Source organism: Ursus arctos, unplaced genomic scaffold (assembly GCF_023065955.2).
Source record: "Ursus arctos isolate Adak ecotype North America unplaced genomic scaffold, UrsArc2.0 scaffold_1, whole genome shotgun sequence".
In the NCBI taxonomy this organism is placed as follows: Eukaryota; Metazoa; Chordata; class Mammalia; order Carnivora; family Ursidae; genus Ursus; species Ursus arctos.
In genome coordinates, this window is record NW_026622763.1 from 29,442,320 (window position 1) to 29,465,040 (window position 22,721).

The 22,721-nt window shown below is 34.0% G+C and overlaps 1 long non-coding RNA gene across 2 annotated transcripts in view; it reads right to left on the reverse strand.

Moving 5' to 3' along the window:
- Positions 1-22,721, reverse strand: part of LOC123001649 (uncharacterized) — a 256,285-nt gene that overhangs the window by 42,304 nt on the left and 191,260 nt on the right. The window lies entirely within an intron of this gene.

The window sequence follows — 22,721 nt, forward strand, 5'->3', positions numbered from 1 at the left end:
ATGAGCCCTGGCTCTAGCTTGTCATGTATCCATTTCTGTACGAAATGCATAAAAACAGTAAGGATGGATTCTATGCAAACTACGGGTGCTTACTTTCCTTCAACGATAATTGTCTTAATGCCTGTTTTAATCAGTATTAACTGCTAGCAATAACATGCTTTTAATTATGTTTTAAACGAGTCCTTTATTGGGCTGTTTGGGGAAGCAAATTAGTCAAAGGAGCTGTTAATCAAAAACGTGTTACTGGCACAAAATAAATGTTCATTTAAGGAGCCATTTGAAATAAACCTGGCTCATTGCCTCTGACAACCTGCAAGGACACCAGGGCCTCCTGAGGATAACTCCTTCAGTACTTGCCTGGATACGCCTTGCTGCTCAGAAGTTATAAGGAGAAACATTAAGCAGTTTAGGTCATTCATCAGCTAACTTTTACTACTGTTCTCAAGAAAATGAGCCTCCTAGGAACTTCACAGCAGATCTATTCGTTCATTAGCTAAGTAATATTGAGAGAGATGTTCCTGTCACTGTGAATAGAGAAATCTATTGCACTGAATTTTAGTGGTATCGCTTTTGTCTATGAGCTGTCTTTGCAAATTCCAAGGTATTTAGGCTGAAAAACTAGCATAATTATCTCTGAACATTTTTCGTATATATTCATTTCCTTTTATTGAACGATCTCTGGCCGGGATGTACCACTAGGCAAGATTATATATTTTATGTTATCTACGGCCTCAGGACTGGGCTTTCTCACTATTATCCTCTATTAGCAACATGCAAATTGAAATAAAACTTTGGAAACGATCTCAGAGCAATTGTTTTGATGGTTTAATTTCTCAATTTTAAAAAAACTTAAAACTATGTGATGTTAACTAGACTTACTATCACATCCTTATGTCATACACCTGAAACTAATAGAATGTGATATGGCAATTACACCTCAATAAGAAAATTGTGTGAAAAATATGCCACCTTAAAGTGTATGTAATATTCATATTTTGGCTAGTCTACTCACTATTAGGTTTTTTTTTAATTCAAGTATAAGTGAGTTTCAGATGTACATCATAATGATATATATCATAGTGATAATATTTATATATATCGTAATCAATAATCAATAATGCTGTGTACCATAATGATGACATCATAATGATTCAGTATTTTTACAAACCATGAAGTGATTCCCATGATAAGTCTAGTTAGCATCTGTCACCATACAAAGTTATTACAATATTATTGATTGTATTCCCTGTGCTGAACATTATATCCCCATGCTTTACTTATTTTATAATTGGAAGTTTATACCTCTTAACCCCACCCCTCTGGTAACCGACAGTCTGTTTCTATGAGTCTGTTTCTGTTTTGTTTGTTTTTTAGATTCCACATATAAATAAAATCATACGGTATTTGTCTTTCTCTGTTTGACTTATTTTACTTCACATAGGCCCATCCATGTTGTTGCAAATGGCAAGATTTTATTCTTTTTTATGGATGAGTAATATCCCATTGCGTATGTGTGGGTGTGTGTGTGGGTGTGTATCTCACATCTTCTTTATCTATTCATCTATGGATGGACACACGTAGGTTGCTTCCATATGTTGGCTCTTATAAATAATGCTGCAGTGAACTTGGGGGTGCGTATATCTTTTCAAGTTGGTGTTTTTATTTTCTTTGTATAAATACACAGAAGTGGAATTGCTGGATCATACGGAAGTTCTACTTTTAATTTTTGGAGGGATCTCCATATTGTTTTCCATAGTGAATGGACAATTTACATTCCCAACACAGTACAAGGGATCTCTTTTCTCCATATTCTCACCAGCATTTGTTCTATTTTTGTCTTTGATAATAGCCAATCTGACAGGTATGAGGTGATATCTCTTGTGGTTTTAATTTGCCTTACCCTGATGGTTAGTGATGTTGAGCATTTTTTTTGTGTGTGCCTGTTGGCCACCCGGATGCCTTCTTTGTTTGTTAGTTTTCTGATATTAAATCCAGTAAGTTCTTTATATATTTTGGATGTTAATCCCTTATCAGATGTATGATTTGTAAACATCTTTTCCCATTCAATATATTGCCTTTTTGTTTCATTGATGGTTTCCTTCACTATGCAAAAGCTATTTAGTTTGATGTAATCCCATTTGTTTATTTTAGCTTTTGTTTCCTTGCCTGAGAAAACTGATCCAAAAAATGTTGTTAAGACTAATGTCCACGTGCTTACTGCCTATGCTTTCTTACAGGAGTTCTATGGTTTCAGGTCTTATATTCAAGTCTTTAATTGATTTTGAGTTTATTTTTATATGTGGTATAACATATTTTGTATATGGTCCAGTTTCATTCTTTTGCATACAGCTGTCTAGTTTTCCCAACACCTTTTACTGCAGAGACTGTCTTTTCCCCATTGGATATTCTTGCCTCCTCTGTTATGGATTAATTGACCATATATGTGTGGGTTTATTTCCAGGCTCTCTATTCAATTCCATTGGTCTACATATCTGTTTCCATATCAGCACCATACTGTTTTAATTACTATAGCTTTGTAATACATTTTGAAATCAGGGAGCATGATACCTCCAGCTTTGCTCTTCTTTCTCAAGATTGCTTTGGCTATTTGGGGTCTTTTGTTCTTCCATACAAATTTTAGGATTCTTTGTTCCAGTTATATGAAAAATGCCATTGGTATTTTGATAAGGATTGCACTGAATCTACAGATTGCTTTGGGTAGTATGAATATTTTAATAATGTTAATATTATAAATATAAATATATACAAATATATAAATATAAATATAAAATAATATTTTAATAATGTTAAGTCTTCTAATCCATGAGCATGGAATATATTTCCATTTATTTGCGTCATCTTCAATTTCTTTCATCATTGTCTTCCAGTTTTCTGAGTATAGGTCTCTTACCTCCTTGGTTAAATTTATTTCTAGGTATTTTATTCTTTTGATGTAATTTAAATTGATTACTTTCTTAATTTTTTTCTGTTACTTCATCATTAGTGTAGAGAAACACAACTGATTTCTGTACGTTAACTTTGCATCCTGCAACTCTACTGAATTCATTTTTTAGTTCAAATGGTTATTTTTTTGGTGGAGTTTTTAGGGCTTTCTATATATAGTATCATGCCATCTGCAAATAGTGAGTGTTTTACCTCTTCCTTTCTGTGCCCTTAGGATTTCGTTTATAAGTTACCATTCTTTTCCATCCTCCATGTTTGAAGGTTAAGACTGCTAAAAATTAGATGTTCTTCAATAAATTTTTTTCTGCCATATCTTAAGATATTTTTGGAAATCCCACTTTCTACTTTTTAAAAAGCCTACTAAGTATGTGGCTACTAAGTTGATCTTTGTATGGCCAATCACTTCGCCACAAGGCCTGGCATGCAACAAACAAGGATCAGTGTTTGCTGAATGTTTATTCAACACATACACATATCAAGCACCTTCTATGTGTCAAAGATTGAGTTAAGCATGAAGAATACACAGGAAAGAACACATGACAGTTCTCCTCATTGAGCTGTATAGTCTGATGTAGAGTTTAAACAGTTTCTTACTTTCTCAACATAAAACACTAATCCAACACAGCATTAAGAAAGCTGAATAAGGGACTCCTGGGTGGCTCAGTTGGTTAAGCGTCTGTCTTCAGCTCTGGTTATGATCCCAGGATCCTGGGATCGAGTCCCACATTGGGCTCCTTGCTCAGTGGGGAACCTGTTTTTCCTTCTACCTGCAGCTCTCCCTGCTTGTTGTCTCTCTCTCTCAATCTGACAAGTAAATAAATTCAAAAATTTAAAAAAAAAGCTGAATAAGACCATCTGAGGGTGTCACAATCTGCAGTATCTATTTACCACTTCCTGGATTTCTGAAAAGTGTTGCCACATTCATAGATTTTCCACCATGGATTATTTTGTTATTTAATTGTCATTTTGTGTTCTGGGGGTTTTGTTTTGTTTTGTGTTGTTTTTCTCTTTTGGCTTTTGGCCTTTGAGTCAAACAGGTGAATGTTCCCCTATACCTCCAGGTGTGGTCCATTTCATTGACTAGAAATAAAAGGCTGGGAATCCTGTATGAGGAATCAAAGCTTGGTGGGTCTCCCAACCGGGGTCCCTATAAGGAAATGGAACATAAACGCTAGTCTTGTTCATTTCCTCATGAAGGAAGGTGATAGAAACCTAAGGCAAAGATACTTCCAGACATTAAGCTGTAGTCTGATCAAAAGATGGAACCTGAGATGTTTAAATTCCCCAAAGCAATTTCCCCAGATAGGGGGAAAAAAAAATCAAGAAAGTTACTCTGAAGGAATTAATAAAGGCAGTTAGGCCAAGACATCTTAGGGTCTTATTGGCCTGCTCCAACAATAACAGGCATGACAGGAAGAGAGAATCACTAACGCTATGTTCAGAGTACAACATAGGTGTAAAGGGTTTCATATTGACAATCACATAGCAGAGGCTGCAATCTTGGTGAATGTGAACTGGCCTGTGTGGTGGGGGGTAGAGGTTGGTGGTGGGGAACACTACAAACCTGGATAGGGTTTTGCTCCATAAAGGTTAGAAGAGAAAGCCTTGAGATCTCCTGAATGGGTTTATTATCACCTTATACCCTGACTTTTCCCAGAAAAATAATGACTCACATTAATTGAGCTTGTGCTGTGTGCCATTTTGGTGCAAATTGTTTTATACACATTATCTCATTTAATTTTCTTTCTAGGTAGCTCCTATTTTTGTCCTCAAATTACAAATCACGGAACTGGTAATTTAAAAGATTAACTTTTCAGCCATACCTCAGGGATAAGACTTGAACCTGAGTCTCAAACTAAAAGTCATAGCTTGAGAACAGTCAAGGAAAGCTGCCAGACTGATTTTAGACTGTGATATGAATTAGCAATAGGATTTAGTGGTGTTATTCAGTGGGATATTGTGGTTGTTCTCATTGGAACCCAGTCTATCTTATCCTGAATAATACAGAAACTTCCACTGTATCACTTACACAATACCCTCAAAGTATTTGTGAGTTAGATGGACAGATACATAAATAAGTAATACAGGCCCCTTAGGAGTTAAAATCTTTATTATGTAACATACTGACTGTGATTAGTTATCATAACAACCCCGAGGTACCAGACTTTTACTGTTCTTTGTTTTATTATTGGTATTATTGCTAAGGTGATTTATAAAAGATCACATAATTATTAAATATCAAAGTCTTATTTTTATTTTATTATTTTATTTTTAAGGTCAACTCTTTCTTTTTAGATTTTATTTATTTATTTGACACAGAGAGAGAGAGCACAAGCAGGGGGAGTGGCAGGCAGAGGGAGAGGGAGAAGCATGCTCCCTACAGAGCAGAGAGCCCAGTGTGGGGCTGAATCCCAGGACCCTGGGAACAAGACCTGAGCCAAAGGCAAATGCTTAACTGACTGAGCCACCCAGTCGCCCCCAAAGCCTAATTTTAAATGTAGATTTTCTTATCCAATTTTTTTTTTTGTACTAGTAGAGCCCTCTTCAATTGTAGCTCTCAAATAATCTGAAAATCCTAGAAAATAAATGAAGCAAAGGTTCTTTTTTCAATCTGGACTCCATTTATTAACTTGCTAATGTTGCAATGTGATTTAAAAATCATTTCTGTATATAATGACCAATTAATATATAAAATAATTATATACTTAATCTGTATCATAAGTTATTTTAATAAAAAAATCTTTCAATTTAAGTTAAGTCAATTTAAATCTTGCTCTCTATTGACTAATTACTATCATAAGGAGGTACTCCTATCGTTAAGATTTTCCTAATAGTGTAACTCATTTGGGATTCTTCTCGCAGAAGGTTATATTCAGACATGAAAGGAGGGCAGAAACTCTAGACAGACAGGTGAGAAATACGAGGACGTAATCATAAAAACCCTATTTAATTTTTCTTCTTGTTTTCATTGGTTCCAATTTTGACTCATCTATGCACATTCCTGCCATTGTCCCTCTCTCACAGCTGTCAAAAACAGTGGAGGGGTCTTCTCATTCCTTTTGCAGCAAACCATTTATGAGGAAAGGTAGAATGGGAGGTTGAGTTATGTTGCTGCTACCATGCAGCTGCAATTAATACTTGGTAATTGACTCAGTGGAAAAAGAGTTAAGAACGGAAGGTCCGGTGTATTATGGGTGAATTGGGCAATACTTATTTTATTGATTCCCACTAAATTCTATTAATATGGATCCAGCTGGAAAAAAATGTGTTTAATTATTAAACACTAGAAGTTTAATTTGGCATTAAGAATGACTCAATTTTACCATGTATATAAATTCTTTAATAAAAACATCTTCTCTCAGGTAAACATTTTACTAAAATTGAGAAGTACTGGTAGCTTCTTATTATGAATTATTTAATTTTTATTTTTATGAAAGACTCACAAACACATAAACTGAAATGTCATTTTTAATATTATCTTTTCTTTGATATTTAAAAGCTGATTACTTTTTGGAGGAATACTTATGTATATCAACAATAATGTTAGGGTTATATTAGAAGTGGATCTCAGCATTATGATGGAGACTGGCCACTTTACTTTTCAAAAGATCATTTTCCTCATTAAGTGTTATGTTAGTGCCTCTCCAATGTTTGTCGTGTTGCATAAGCCACAGTAAGAGATTACTTTTGACCCCACTCCACAGCTAAAGGAGTTTCCAGTTAATGATACAATTACAGTTTGCCAGTCTTAGGCTTCTAGAACTGCAAAAATGAGATCCTTGCAATATAATTACCAACCTCTCTGTCTATATCCTCTGGTACATTTATTGCAATCAACACTTATGGTATCTTTCTTTTTGTTTTAAACTTCAAACTCTCCTTCCATTATTTGAGAGTATAAACAGTTTTCACTGGAGGAAGAAGATGGGAAGGCCAGTGACTACCCCCATCCTAAGGATGTCTTAAATTAGAACCACCCAGCATCCATTTTTGCAGCCAAGTTGGAACAAAGCCTTATTTGGGAGTTTTTAATATCAAAATAACTTTAGTTGTTGTTGTTTTAACTTTTTAGTTTTCTAGTCAGCTTTAGTTTTCAAAGATGTTTTGGCCCTTCCTCATGTTACTCAGAATGGAACCTGATGTTATAGACATTCCTTTGTGAAAATCCTATACAGGAAGAACTTTTAGGCTCAGTATTTAATTTTTAATCTTAATGGTATTATTTGAATCATAGTTTTGAATTAACATATACGGTTTTGATGCTGTAAAAAAAGAAATTTAACTCTCAGGTTTAGAGTTATTTCAGGAATTCTTACAAGGGGGTGATATTGCCTGGAAGGGGTGATAGATATTTGGGGATTGAAAAAAAAATCACTTTTTTAAATGTATAAAGCACAGATATACATACAGTCTGTAATATATAGTATATACATGGAAATGTCATATGAGGACATAAGGGTTGCAATAATTAACACAAAGTGAGAACTACTGTGCTATTCTAATGCATTTGAAGATCAGAGAAAAGTCAACATACAAATTTTGTAGCAATGTATAGAACTTTTCAATTTCCAGTTGCTGTATTTTATAAATGAAGATAGAACTTCCTTTATTTTAAACTTAAACTTCCTTTATTTTAAACTATTCCTTGATGTTATGTTCCAAGAAGAGAAAGGAATCTGCCAGCTCTAAGTTATCCATGAATATCTTCTCTCTTCCAATGGAACGTGGAAGTATAAGTGAGATATTTAGCCACTGTTAAGTGTTTTGCTCATATCCTAGATACCTTTTTTATTGAGATATAATTGACATATAACATTGTGTAAGTTCAAGGTGTAAAATGTGTTAATTTGATAGTATTTACATACTGCAGTATGATTACCACTTTGGTGTTACCTAACAGCTCTGTCAAGATCACTCAAGTGATCTTGAGAACACTTAAGATCTAGTCTCTTATCAACTGTGAAGCTTAAGATCAGTATTGTTGATTATAATCACTATGCTGTGCATTAGATCTCCGTGATTTATTTATCTACTAGTTGCATGTTTTGGACCCTTAAACATCTCCCCAATTCTCCCACCCTCTAGCCTCTGGTACTACCACTCTGTTTTTATAAGTGTAGCTTTTTTAGATTTGACATATTTAGTAATATCATACACTAATTGTATTTCTCTGTCTCACTTATCTGACTTATCTCTCACAGTCGACCCATGTTTTTACAAATGGCAGGATTTCCTTCTTTTTCATGAATAGTATACCATCCCATTGTGCGTGCGTGTGTGCGTGCGTGCGTGCGTGCGTGTATCTCCCATATTCTTTATGTATTCATCCACTGACAGATCCTTGGGTTGTTTACATATCTTGGCTGTTGTGAATAATGCTGCAGTAAATACGGGAGTGCAGATATCTCTGTGATACCCTATTTTCATTTCCCTTGGATATACCTGGAATTGGAACTGATGGATCATATAGTAGTTCTATTTTCATTTTAATTTTTTAATTTTTAAAAATTTGAGTATAGCTGATATACAATGCTACATTAGTTTCAGGTGTACAACATAGTAATTCAACTTCTCTACACCTTATGCTTTGCTCACCACAAGCGTAGCTACCATCTGTCACCATACAACACTATTACAATACCATTGACTATATTCCCTGTGCTGTGTCTTTTATTCCCATGACTTATTCATTCCATAATTAGAAGTCTGTATCTCCTGTTCCCCTTCACCAATTTTGCCATCCCTCCACCCCGTCCCCTCTGGAAATCATCAGTGTGTTCTCTGTATTTCCAGGTCTGATTTTGATTTTAATTTGTTTACTCATTTGTTTTGATTTTTAAATTCCACTTATGAGTGAAATGTTAACATCCAAAATATATAAAGAACTTACACAACTCAATGCCAAAAAAAACCCAAACAAGTCAGTAAAAAATGGGCACAGGACTTGAATAGACATTTTTCCAAAGAGGACATACGGATGGCCAACAGAAACAAAAAAAAGATGCTCAACTTCACAAATCATCAGGGAAATGCAAATCCAAACCATAATGACTTATTACTTCACACCTGTCAGAATGGCTAGAATCAAAAAGACAAGAAACAATAAGTTCTGGTGAGAATGTGGAGGAAAAGGAACCCTTGTGCACTTTTGGTTTACATAAACTGGTATAGCCACTGTGGAAAACAGTATAAAGACTCCTTAAAAAATTAAAAATAAAAATACCATATGATCAAATAATTCTCCTACTGAGTATTTACCCAGAGAAGACAAAAACACTAATTTGAAAAGATATATGCATACCTATTGCAGCATTATTTATAATAGCCAAGATATGGAAGTAACCTAAGTGTCCATCAATGGATAAGGAAGATGTGGCGTGTGTGTGTGTGTGTGTGTGTGATATGAAATATTATGCAGCCATAAAAAAGGATGAGATCTTGCCCTTTGTGGCAACACAGGTGGGCCTAGAGGGTATTATGCTAAGTGAAATAAATCAGCCTACAGTAGTTGTATTTTTAAACAATGAGGAATGGCCATACTATTTGCCATAGTGGCTGAACCAAATCATAGTCCCATGAATAGAATATGAGGGTTCACTTTTCTCTCCCTTCTCACCAACAGAGAATTGTATCTCTTGTCTACTTGATAATAGCTATTCTAACAGGTGTGAAGTGATATTTCATTGTCGTTTTGATTTGCAGTTTCTTGGTAATTAGAGGCGTTAAACATCTTTTCCTATACCCATTGTCCCTTTGGATGTCTTCTTTAGAAAAGTATGTATTTAGTTCCTCCGCTTTTTAATGATAACTTTGAGTTTACAGGCATTTTTCCATCGCCACTTTTCTTCCTAGGTGGGTCACATACTGACCTTGAATAAACACCACACAAATGCACATTTGGGTACTACTGTTCCCTAATTAGATGAGATCACTGATTAAATATTGTTTCAAGTGATGTGCTTACATCAGTGTAAATGACACCTTCCAATTTGTTGAAGGAATTCAGCAAGACAATGTGATTGCTAGCTCACCTGTGAACTGGACTAGGACAATCAGAGGCTCCTCACTCCCTCCTGTCCTTGAAATGCATGTTCAAACCCTCTTTCCACACTAGGAGCCATTTCAAAGATGGAGCCTTGAGAGAGTAATGTGCTGCTGAGACCATTTGGATTACATACATTATTGAACCCTGTTAAGGCCTTTATATAAACTTTTAGGATTCTGGTTATCAAGTGCAAAGATGCACTCATCTTGCAGCCACCAACACAAGTCTTGTATGCAAGTTCCCTTGCTTATTAAACCTACCATCTACCAATCTGTAGAGGCTGCCTCTTCTTTGAATCTCTCCTCATACTCTATGTACCTGAGCTGGTTTCAGATTTCACCTCGGGAACTCCTCAGCTTGCAAACCAACATAGTTTTTACTTAGACAACAGATCTATACTTACTTACAGAGAAAAGTCAAATATCAAAATACAAACATGGAGGTTAATCAGCAGTGACATGTAGACCTGTTACTACTACCAATTCTATTTCTTTATCTCACAATATTTAAGCTTCTATCACCTTTGAGAATAACCAAATCTCTAAGAGTAAAAAAATAATTAAGGGTAAAAAAATCCACATATCACTTTGAAAAGATTACCAACACTTATCCTAAGTCTAGATATGAAATAGTTTTGAATTCTAATCTAAAATAGTAAAAAGCAAAATCAAGAATGTATTAACTTATATGTAAGAAACAATACAAATAGTAACACAAAATATAATATAAAATGCTGTAATTTCTCACAATTTTTATTGAAGTTAAGGAACGAGTTATAGGAAAACACTTCAAACTTATCACATTGAAAACATTTACAATGTTTTCATAATAAAACTGTTTTGAGGAAATACCACTTTGGGTGGGAAATGATTCAGAATAAAAACAACATAATGTTTCTATTCTCTGTCCATGCTTAAAATATCCAAGAGTAGCATTGGTTGTGGATAGACTGTTTTAACTCACAAAAATTTGAAAAGGACAGGTTAAAATCGCCAGTAATTCTATATATGTAATGTATAATAACAATGTTAATAGAATAATATTAAATACAGTAATCAAGACCAAAAATAATCAGAAGCTTTCAATTAATTTGTTTCTACTTAATCTTAAAAAAAGGCAAAGAATAAAAATGAGAATTATTTTAGATTTAGTAACATAGAAACTCAGGCTAGGATATGCCATAAAGGCCTCAGGGTGCGTGGGTTGCTCAGTCAGTTAAGCATCTGCCTTGGCTCAGGTCATGATGCCGGGGTCCTGGGATAGAGCCCCATGTCTGGCTTCCTGCTCTTCCTGCGGGGAGTCTGCTTCTCCTTCCACCCCTACCCCGTTCATGCTCTCTCTCTGTCTCTCTTTCTCAAATAAATAAATACAACCTTAAAAAAAAAAGAAAGGTCTCTCATCTTTTCTTTATCTTTTCTATATATAAGACAACACACACACACACACATACACACATATATATGCTGATTATATTCTATATATGCTAATTCTCTCTCACACTCTCTCTCTCATAGATGAGTTTGGTTCCAGACCACTACAATAAAGCAAACATTGCAATAAAATGAGCTGAATGAATTTTTTGGTTCCCCAGTGCACATAAAATTTGTATACATTATACTGTCTCTATTAAGTATGCAATAGCATTGTGTCTAAAAAACAATGAATATAGTTTATTAAAAAATACTTTATTGCTAAAAAATGCTAACCATTACCTCAGCTTTCAACAAGACATAATTTGTGCTGGTGGAGGGTCTTTGCCTTGATGTTGATGGCAGCTGACTGATTGGGGTGGCTGTGGCAATTTCTTAAAATAAGAAAATGAAGTCATCTACATCAATTAACACTTCCTTTTATGAATGATATCTCTCTGTAGCATGTGTTCTGTTTGAGAGCACTTTACCCACAGTAGAACTTCTCTCAAAATTGGAGTCACTGCTCTTAAATCCTGCTACTGCTTTATCAACTAAGTTTATATAATATTCTAAAATTTTGTGTCACTTCAACAGTCTTAACAACATCTTCACTAGAAGTAGGTTCCATCTCAAGAAACTACTTTCTTTGCTCATCCATAAGAAGAAACTTATTCATTCGTTCAGGTTTTATCATGAGGTTGCAGCCATGCAAATATAATAATGATGAAAAAGTATGAAGTATTACAAGAATTACCAAAATATAACAGAGTTATGAAGTGAGCATATACTATTGGAAAAGTGTGCCTACATTTGCTCGACATGGGGTTGCTACAAACCTTCAATTTGTAAAAAAAAAAAGTGCAGTATCTGTGGAGTGCAATAAAAGGAAGTGCAATAAGTGAGCTATGCCTATATATACTGTATATACTGCATATATATGTATATAGAATATAGAATATGGATTATGTATGCAATTATATAATATATATACTATATATTATACACACACACACACACACAGATATATATATATATATAGAGATAGAGAGTTAACATTCCTATCATCACCAAAGTTACCCATGAATACTTCCTTACATTCGTATTATTCTGGTGTCATACCAAAGCAGTATTGTAATTAACATACTATTAAAAATTAGGAACAGTAAGTATTATATCTATACAATAAAAGAAAATTAAGAAGAGATGATTATTTGGGAGGAAGCAAACATTCAATTTCTTAAAGACTGAAATGATCAAAGCTCAATGTATCTTTTAAAATATCAAATCTTATGTATGAAACTCTGTTTAAAATCTAAAAATTAAAGAAAATGCATAGTTCTCTCCTGAATTTTCTTTAAAAAATTCTAAAAAGTTGCAAGTAAGATATTTTGCACCATCTCGTGTAACAAAACAAAGTATTTAAAATTGAGAGAAGGAAAGCCACTTATAAGAGCAAGAAATTATAAGATTAAGAATGTGGGGCTTGATCTCACAACCTTGAAATCATGACCTGAGCTGAAATCAAGACTTGGACACCTAACCAACTGAGCCACACAGGTGCACCTATGTTATTATTTTTATAATTTTATAATTTTATTCCTATGGGGATACATAATGAGCTGATTAATAGTCCCTGATTATGGTCAATGATTTCCAGATAATTCAACTTTTAAAATGAAATCACGAGTAGGGTGAGTAGGAAACTGACCCACCATACTACAGACCATAGCCATGCCATGTGAGAAGCGATGGCAAGTTTACTCCAACTGATGTGGTATCATATTGAATTATGTATTATTTAGTAAATTTTCTGCCTACAGTACTGTTTTGTGTTTAAATCACATTTTCAGTCTTGTTATCATTTTATTGTCTTATGTAAATACCAGGATACTCAGTGACACTTAACGAATTATATAATTTTTTGATAAAATTTTATCATATTTCCAAACTTAAATACTTTTTAGAGCTTGTTCTGAGGAAAAACATACAAGAAATTAATGGAAAACTGATTACTGGGAAAATGGTACTTGTTTAATTTACCTTAGTTTGAACTGGAACTTTCTGTGTGACTGCTTTAACGTTAAAAGAAAAACAAGCGTATTAGGGAGGGATAACAGGGTAGAAATTGGTTTCTGCAATATATTAAAATGAAAACCAAAGTTATTATTTTCATACCTTTTTAAATTTTTTTCAAAAATAAAAAAATAATTGTATTTTCATTATGGTAATCTCCATTTTCATTCCTCTTTAGTTGTATTTAGCTGCAGTTGAAAGCAACCCTAATATAAATATTTTGATCACATCATGCTTTCACATGATTATTTTGACACCAGTTTCCTCATTTAAAGAATGAATGTCTGGCCTAAATTATCTCCTTAACTCCCTTAAGTCCATATTTTTGCAAGCTCTATGTCATCTTTAAATACAAGATAGTCACCTGAAAACAGGCATTACTTTTCATCCCCATGTATACACTGTTCAGAAGAATGTAAAACGTATTAAGTCGATTACATCAAGAATGGAACTGAAGAGCCTAAACAGATCAAACATTCGATGAATTTTTGAAAGACCTAAAGCAGATAAGCATATTACTGTAGAATAAGCCAGAGTTGAAAAAGCTGAGATCCACACAAGAGATGGCTGCAGCAAAGATGAGAATCTCACAACTGGCAAGAAAGAAATGCATGCTCAAGAGAGTTAGTGACTTTATCTTTTAAGATGGGAGACACTTGAATTTATTTAATTATTGATGGGGAGGATCCAGCTGCAAGACTACGCTTGAATAAACAGCATACAAATTGAAAAAAAAACATTTAAGTTCAATGTTAAGAAGTTTATGGTGCCACTGATACATTCTGTTACACAAATTTCTCCACTTATAGTTAGACACTCAGAAATTGGTGCAGAAAACAGAAATAGCAGGGATCATCCAGGTTTGAGTTTTTGCTGAGTAAGTGTGATGAAAAGACAGAAGATGGAAGTTGGTTATTGGCAATGATGTTCTTGAAATGCTGGATCATGAGACTAAAGTGACATAAAGATATGAAGACAGAAAGATACGAAAAAGGGGATAAAAGGAGGGGGTGATGGATTTGGAAAAAGCAAAAGAGTTAATGAACTGCAGGTTCTGAGTGTGTCATTGAAGAATATACTTGTAGAGTAACTGAAAATGCAACTGAGAAGCATCCATGACATAGTCAATCAAGTATGAAGGCACACTGGTGAGTTTCAAATATGCAACAAGTTGGAAATTGTACTCTAGCACATCTTTGCTAAAAAACTTATTCGGTGTCCTCCAATAAATTAACAAGGAATCTATGGAACTCAGTATCATAAGGATGTAGGAAAAAACAGAATTCACCCAGAAACATAAAAGAATTCCCAGCTTGACAATTTGGCCACAGGTCTGAAACATAATCAATATAAAAGAAAACTGGAAGCCAAGGCATTCTTTGTTGAATGTTTTCATAAAGAAAGAGAAAACTTTTTTTTAAAAAAGTATGATCAAGAATCTGGACATTCTTGGTTATATAACGAGGAAGGCAACTTTCTTGGCTAAAAAAATTACAAAGAAGTTGATTAAAATTGCAGACAAAATGGAGTTTCCCAAGATGAATCAAATATGAATATGATGGAAATACAGCATATTTTAAATATTTAATACATACTACTTGATTCTTCACTGAATCATACGTAAAATGATAATATAAATAATGTACGCATTTTTTGAAGCCTATGAAGTTAAAGAATAACAAAACAATATATATGGTGTAAGATTTGACAGTGTTAAAGTAGGAGAATATGGTGGATAGATGAGACCGTAGTAAAAAATTTTAAAAAACAGGTTTGATTTATGACTTAAAATATATAGTTATTAGAAGAATTAAAAATAGTACCATAAGTAACCAAACTTGAAATAAGGAAGTAATGAAAGTAGGAAGTAATATATTTCATCTCCCTTCCTTATCTTCTATGTAAAAATGTATTAACATGATCACACAGGTTTCAGAACTCAAAAAGTAATATGTAGAATTATTTTTTGTAACTGACAGAATAAGAACTAAAAACATGACACAGGAAAGGAGACAAAGTGTGACACTGAATCTTACTTTCAATTACTATTTTTTTTGGTTTTGGGCATGTGTTTATAATCTATTTATTTATACTCAAAAAAGATAGCATGCTCTTTTTTCTTTTTCTGGTTCCTTGAAACATTTTCACTCTATTTTAGTTTATTCCAACCCATTTTTTCTGCTAGCCTCCCACAAATACCACTCAAAACTTAGAAATGGAAAATGGAATGACTGTGTACTTGTTCGATGGTTTAAGTTGTGCTGAAACTCCACATTAAGAAATAATTGCTCATTTTGCTTTAGATACAATGCACAGGGTAAAACTGTGTTTCATAAATCCCTAAATAACTGGGTCCTAACTGCTTTTGAGACTGGGTTCCACACAAGGCTCACCTGAAATATTATAATTAGCTACGCTACTGGCAGTTCCCCAATTCCATCTTTAGGGAGTTGAAGACAGGATGCCTCCCATGAAGGACCGTCTCTCATGACTGCATCAATCAGTATTCTCCAAAGAAACAGAACATACATATGATGTATGTATATACATGCATGTGTGTGTATGTGTGTGAAAAATGAGAGTGAGAGAGACAGAGAAAGAGAAATTGATTTACATTAAGCAATTGGCTCATACAATTGTGGTGGATGGCAGTTCAAAATCCACTGAGCAGATGGTCAGGCTAAAGACCTCTGCAACAAGCTGATGTTGCTGCTTGAGTGGAAGGCAGCCTGGAAGCAGAATTCTTTCTTCCCTGGGGAACCTGTCTTTTTTTCTTAAGGACTTCAATTGATTGGATAAGGCCCACTCACATTATGGGAGGTGATCTGCTTTCCTCGATGTCTATTGATTTAAATGTTAATGTCATCTAAAATATATTTTCACAGTGACATCTAGACTGATGTTTGACCAGATATCTGGGTATCGTGGCTTAGCCAAATTGACACAAAGTTTAACCATCACAATGACAATTATTATATATGACTACTTTAACTTTCAAATTATCATTTAAGATATCTACCATAAAAGGCACAAACTAAGACACAAATTAATTATTGCAAATAGGGCACTGTACTTCAGCAATTATCACAGACAGCACTAAAATACCACAAACATGCAAATGGCATAAGTTTTGTTCCTGGATCTCAAAAGAATATATATATATTTTTTTCTTTATCTACAAAGATTATATTAGCCCCACTTCTCAAGATTTCTGAATAACTTTGTAAAGGCTCTTTGAAAATGAGCAAAATGAACAAATGGAAATGTGTCCCACTCTTTATTTCCTGCTGTAACTTTTATAAGGTTCCCATGTTTGGTTTCTCCATCTCTGTTTCTTCTATCCTGTATAAAAAATTAGCTAGTAAAAATTTGTGCTTAGATCAATTCTTTTGACTTTATCTGTTCCTATATAATGCCATTTTAAAGTGTATATACTGAAAACAATTGTAGTATAATTTAACTAACACACTTTCCTAACTTCCGTCGTACAAATAAATTTTCACTGTAAAAATTTTACTTCTTAATGTGAAATGAGCAAAACGATTCCAGCAATAAGTGGCTATTACTTTTTATCCATTCAGTAGTAAATCTGACCAAAATTCCCACTGACCCGCCTGCTTTGTTCCATGTGCTAACACGGAAGTAGAGTTTGCTTACAGACTCTTATTTCCTTACCCTCATTGCTGACTTCTGTGTACAGTTAAATGGATGTCATGTTCTGATTCTGGCTCAAGGGACTATAAGTTTAAGGGGAGTCAATGAGGGAACGAAGTCTGTGCATACTATGTATGCACATTCTGTGTGTGCATGTGTGTGTATAAAACACGTGTGTAACTATACTTCAAACTCCTTATGTAGTCTCTCCAGTCTCTGTAAGATGCATATATTCCATTTTTGTGCACACATTTGTGGAAAAAATCCACTGTTCCAAATGATTCAAGAAAATACAATATTAGTATATAAATCTCTGTATAGAGAGAGAAAAACTAGAACAGGCACCCCAGCAGGTTTCTAATTTCTGTATGATTTATAATTTAGGACATAAAATTATTCAGTGAAACATTTATAAAAGGTGGAAGTTTGTAGAAAATACACAAACTGTCTTGCTGAAACCATTCGTCTTTAAGCCAAGGACTCTAAAGCTTATAAAAGTTGCATGATTTGTCCATGACCACACATGGAGTCAGCGGCAGGATTGAAAGTAGTGGCCCACTTTCTTGAAGATTAGTTCAGATCCGTATCCCTATTCTGGGGAAACTCAATTTTCATATTATACTTCACACTTGGGAGATTTCTTGTGCAAAGAGATTAAGAATAATTCTAAAAGAACTTGGGGGAAAAATAAATGTCTCCATAAGAACAAATACGATTTTTGTTTGATTCTTTAAGAATAAAGAAAAGATTGGTCAGATACATAAGATATAATTAACAAAAACTAGTGAAACCACATGAGATGTATCAAATAAGAAATATCCAAGGGAAAGATTAAAGCAAATCTTTTGCTTGTGTTGCCTGTTCGATTGTGTTACAGAAACAGTAATGCCTGTTCTGACTCACAGAATGACGACATCACCCACTGTCCTGAGTAATAGGCAGCTCTTCCACAGAGGCATGAAATTTAAGGTTCTACAGCCAGAAAGTTAGTTTAAAGCAAATATTCATCAGAAAGCTAAAAATGTTATCATCAGTCAAGAAATATACCTTATTTTGATTTAAGTTCTGAAAAAACATTCAGGAGTGAATTAATAATTATAGTGTCAAGTGGACCAAGGGTCCTCATGAGGAAAAAGGGTGACCAGCTATTTTCGAATACTGTATACAGGACATGTAGTTTTACAAAAATATAGCACAACAAAACATGTCTAAGCAATACCATGAGGGCTTTGTCAGTTTCATGAAAGGCATCGGTAACAGTAGTGTTTATTAGATCTTATATCCAGAGAAGAAAAAAAAGACTCTTCCAAGCTCTTCAAAATTGGAAGAGAATTGAAAAACATGGAAGAGAATCTTGGTAAGAGGAGGGTTAAACATGGTCTGCTTAATGGTATGACAGATGCCTCATGATCCTTTTGACCGTACGAGTGTGCCATACTCGAATGGCATTATGTCTCAAGAAATGCTTTTCCAAGGTCTCAAATGGAAATTGAACTTTGTATGAACTGAGACAAGTTATTAAACTTCCTGGGTCTCCAATTTTTCACCTGTAAAATGAGGAAGTCAAGCTAGATTGGGATTTTCAAAATTTCAAAATTTTCCAAATTTTCAAACCAACTGAGTGAGGTTCACAGACTCTCCTTTATCTCTAGTGCCTGATCCTAGATGCTGGAAACACTAATGTCTGAATTTCATTAGAATAACGATCTTCAAATTCCCTTGCAGGGGCAGTAAAGTACAGCGAAAGGAGTTCTGACTCCAGTTACAGACATGGATGCAGATGCACTTTCCAACAGTCTGAAATGGGACATAAGCCTTAACCTCTCAGTCTTGGCATCCTTGTCTATAGGCCACATAATAGCATCTCCTGATGGCAAAATGCCATAGCAAACCGAGACTCTCTTAGTTTCTAGCTTTACAATCTATCATGCATCACTTCTGCTTTTCTCTTTGACAGAATCACTCACATTTCTCTCAAATGTGTGAGGAAGAAGGGTTTTTTAATCCAACTGAGTAAAGAAGGAAAAAAAAAAAAGAACATAACACCTTCTATGATTACAAGACCTGGACAAACACTGTTCGTTGGTGAAGAATATATATCCAACCATGTAAGAACAGCTTTAAAATACAGTCTTCGAGGTACTATGGGACCATCTTAAATACAGTGAAAAATAAATCTTTGAATTAAGTACTGTAAACATTTATTCAAATATAATGAAGCTATGGAATGGATTTTATTATATTACTATATTTTGTCTGTATATAAATATAATATGTATGTATACATGTATGTATACCTCCTTATTGTCTCTCACTTTATTTTCCTACTTACTTCTAATTTGCGTGAAAAGCTAGACCTCAGTTTTCAAGTACTTGAAGCAAAAGGGAAAGTAGACAGGGAAAAATGTATATTATTGGTAACAGTGGAAACCCCAGAAGTACCTCACTCACCCATCCTTTGTTATGTTTCTTGCTACCTCAAATCAGCTCTTAATGACTACTTATGTTTAACTACACGTCTTCTACAGCCTGCTGAAACTTTAGTGAGTCATGAGTAATTAGCGCATGTATTATCAAGCATGGATTGAACAGATACTAAAAGTTCTGAGCCACTTGTTAAGTTTTAGGGGAAAAATATTACTCAAGCATTTTATAGAGGTATAACCATTCTGAATACCTCTAAAATCATCATAAAAAACAAACAACCCAATACATTTTCCCCCAAAACTATGAAGGAAGATATTTGATAGAAAATAATAAGAGATAACATGCCTTGAGGGCCTGGAATAAACAGCATTAGTCTAGAACTCCTAAATTTTCAGGAAGTGTAAGAGAACATGGGATTTCCATGGACTTGGAACTGAACTATGATTGTATCACCCCCAAAGGCGGCTTTAGTACTAGAATTGTAATAATTGGACTAGAATTTGTATGTGACTATTTTGATAAATATTTTATTTCTGGTTTTGTGTGTGTGTGGACTGAGTTTAGACGAATTTCACTAATAATATCTGGCATTGATAATCTTCATGGGATAGTCTCATTTCCATGAGTTTGCTACCTGGATTCTGAGGAGGATAAATGGATACAAAAGCATTTACAAATTTTGGCTGACAGTTCAGCTAAAAGGTCACTTCCACAACCACTTCAAATTCAGTAAAACATGTATCCCTTCTTTCAGCACTGGAAAATTCAGAGCCTGGCATATGGTAAGTGTTTAAAAACATAATTGTTTCAGAACATAAATAACTATTATTTTACTAATGTTTTAGATTATCTTTCCTCTAAAATAATCCAAAACTAATTTCATTATATAAAAACTATGTAACAACATCACACAAAATTTTGGACAATAGTAAATGAGAAATCCTTCATAATTTTATTTAGAAAACAAAAGTAGTGCACTTTTATTATTTGAATGTCTGTATTTTTTCATATGACTCTTTCCAGAGTTGGAGAGATAACAGTAATACTTTTTATTTTCAGTTTCTCATTTTGTGACATCATTTATAATATTATCATTTAAGTTTTCTATTATGCTCAAGGTGAATATTAACGTTGTTTATCTTACCATCATCAAGAATTTTGCCATGGATAGATACGTCCTTAGCTTTTCATACCTGTACTGGTTTTTCCATTGGATATATTTACAGAAGTGGGATTATTAGATTACAATGTGTAAAAATTTACATGATTAATGACAAATAACAAAATCATTTTTAAAATGTTATGTATTATTCATCAGCAAAGCAAATGAAACTGAAATCTCAATTTCATAGCAAATTCCTAAAATTACTTAAACGTTCTTTACTAATGTAACTGGAAAACAATGCACTCTGTTATTGTAACTCTGCTTCTTCTGTTACTGTAGTATTAAATATTTGTTATTATTCGTTATATTTTGTCTATGCTAATTTATATGGGTGGGTGATGTGTGTGTTTACCAGAAAATAATGGTTAATATTCATAGTTAAGAGGTTTACATGTATCACCTCACTTAATCTTTACAAAACCCTATGAAGATAACACTTTTTAAACTCATTTTATAGATAGAGACACTTAGACGGAGGGATGTAAAGTCACATAGTTCATACATGCTGCAGCTCAGGTAATTCAAAATTATCCAAGTACAGAGGATGGGATGAGATGAGTGAGGACGCCTAAACTGAGTGAGACTAGTTGATTCTTGTGGAGTCCTAGATGTCCTAGGCTTTTATTGTTTTGTTGCGTTTGGTGTGTGTGTTAGTTTCACTGTTTTAAAATTCCTGTATACTCTACAATCATTTCTTGAAACTGGCATGTCATTTGACATTCTAAAGAAACCAACAAATTCTCTTTACCCTCAGAACCAATACTGTAATAATCTATAGTACCTTCTAGGTGGCAGAAAGCTTAGGGATGGTTAAAGGTCAATGTAGTTACAAATTTTCAGTTGAGTAACTTCAAACAGGTCCAATGACTGGCCCAAATCTCAGTAAGAGGCAGAGCTGTGACATTTTGTTACCCCGCATTTCCTTTGTTAGCTTTCTATTGATTCTTCTTTGTATGGAAACATTTGCTTTGATGATGGCAAACATAATGTCAGAATCCTTTCTCTAGTATATGAATTAAATTTTATACACTTTTCTAAGTAAGCTGCTAACTTCCCATTATTCTAAGGCCTCACCTGCGCATTAAATCCTCATACAGAGGCAGAATGTGGGAGTGTAACACATGCTTCCAAGGATACAATTAACCCCATTCCTATTTGTACTGCATGTCACATGGTCACATTAAAAGATTTTATTGTTTCACAGATAAAGATTGTTTGAGGCATCCAACGTTCATCTTGAATTATTCATGAAATATCATTATTTATTCATTAGTTCCTGAGCAATCTTGCTTAGCCCAAGTATCTATACTCTTTTGTTTCTTATATGATGTGTTAGAATATTAGCCTTATAGGAGATGTACTATATTATCGGGCAGCATCTAAACATTTAACGTGACATGGACACTTAGAGACAGGACTCACTGGTAAGGAATATATAAAGGATGTAAGATATGGGATGCTAATCAGAAACAAAGTCAAATCTTTTTACACTAATGGGCAATTGTTCAAATGCTAGTGTTTCACAATTAACAGTACTTATTTAAAATCTAATATCGGATTCTATGAAAGGGCTGAGAAATCCAAAATATTAATTTTGGATAATGAGAGTATTCAAAAGCCTTAGCTTGGAACATATTAAAATGCTCTCAAACAATGTATTATCAACCTGTTGACTTAAGAGTGACATAGGAACTTTTGGGGGAGAATATAAAATAGAGTTTTATGAAGGATGATATACCAAAAAATGGTCTATGTGAATGAGAAATTAAGTAGTGAGAAGGAAAAGGACACAAACAGAAACATAGGAAAAATGAGGTGGAAGGAGGCTTATAAAAGTGTTTATGAGTGAGAAGAAACCGCCATTCATGAGAATAGGCATGACAGGATGACTCACACAAAACCAAGCAAATGCAAAGACAGATGGAATAACCATATAGTATATTTTCCAAACCAGTCTCTTTTAAGAGTGCAAGGGAGGTGT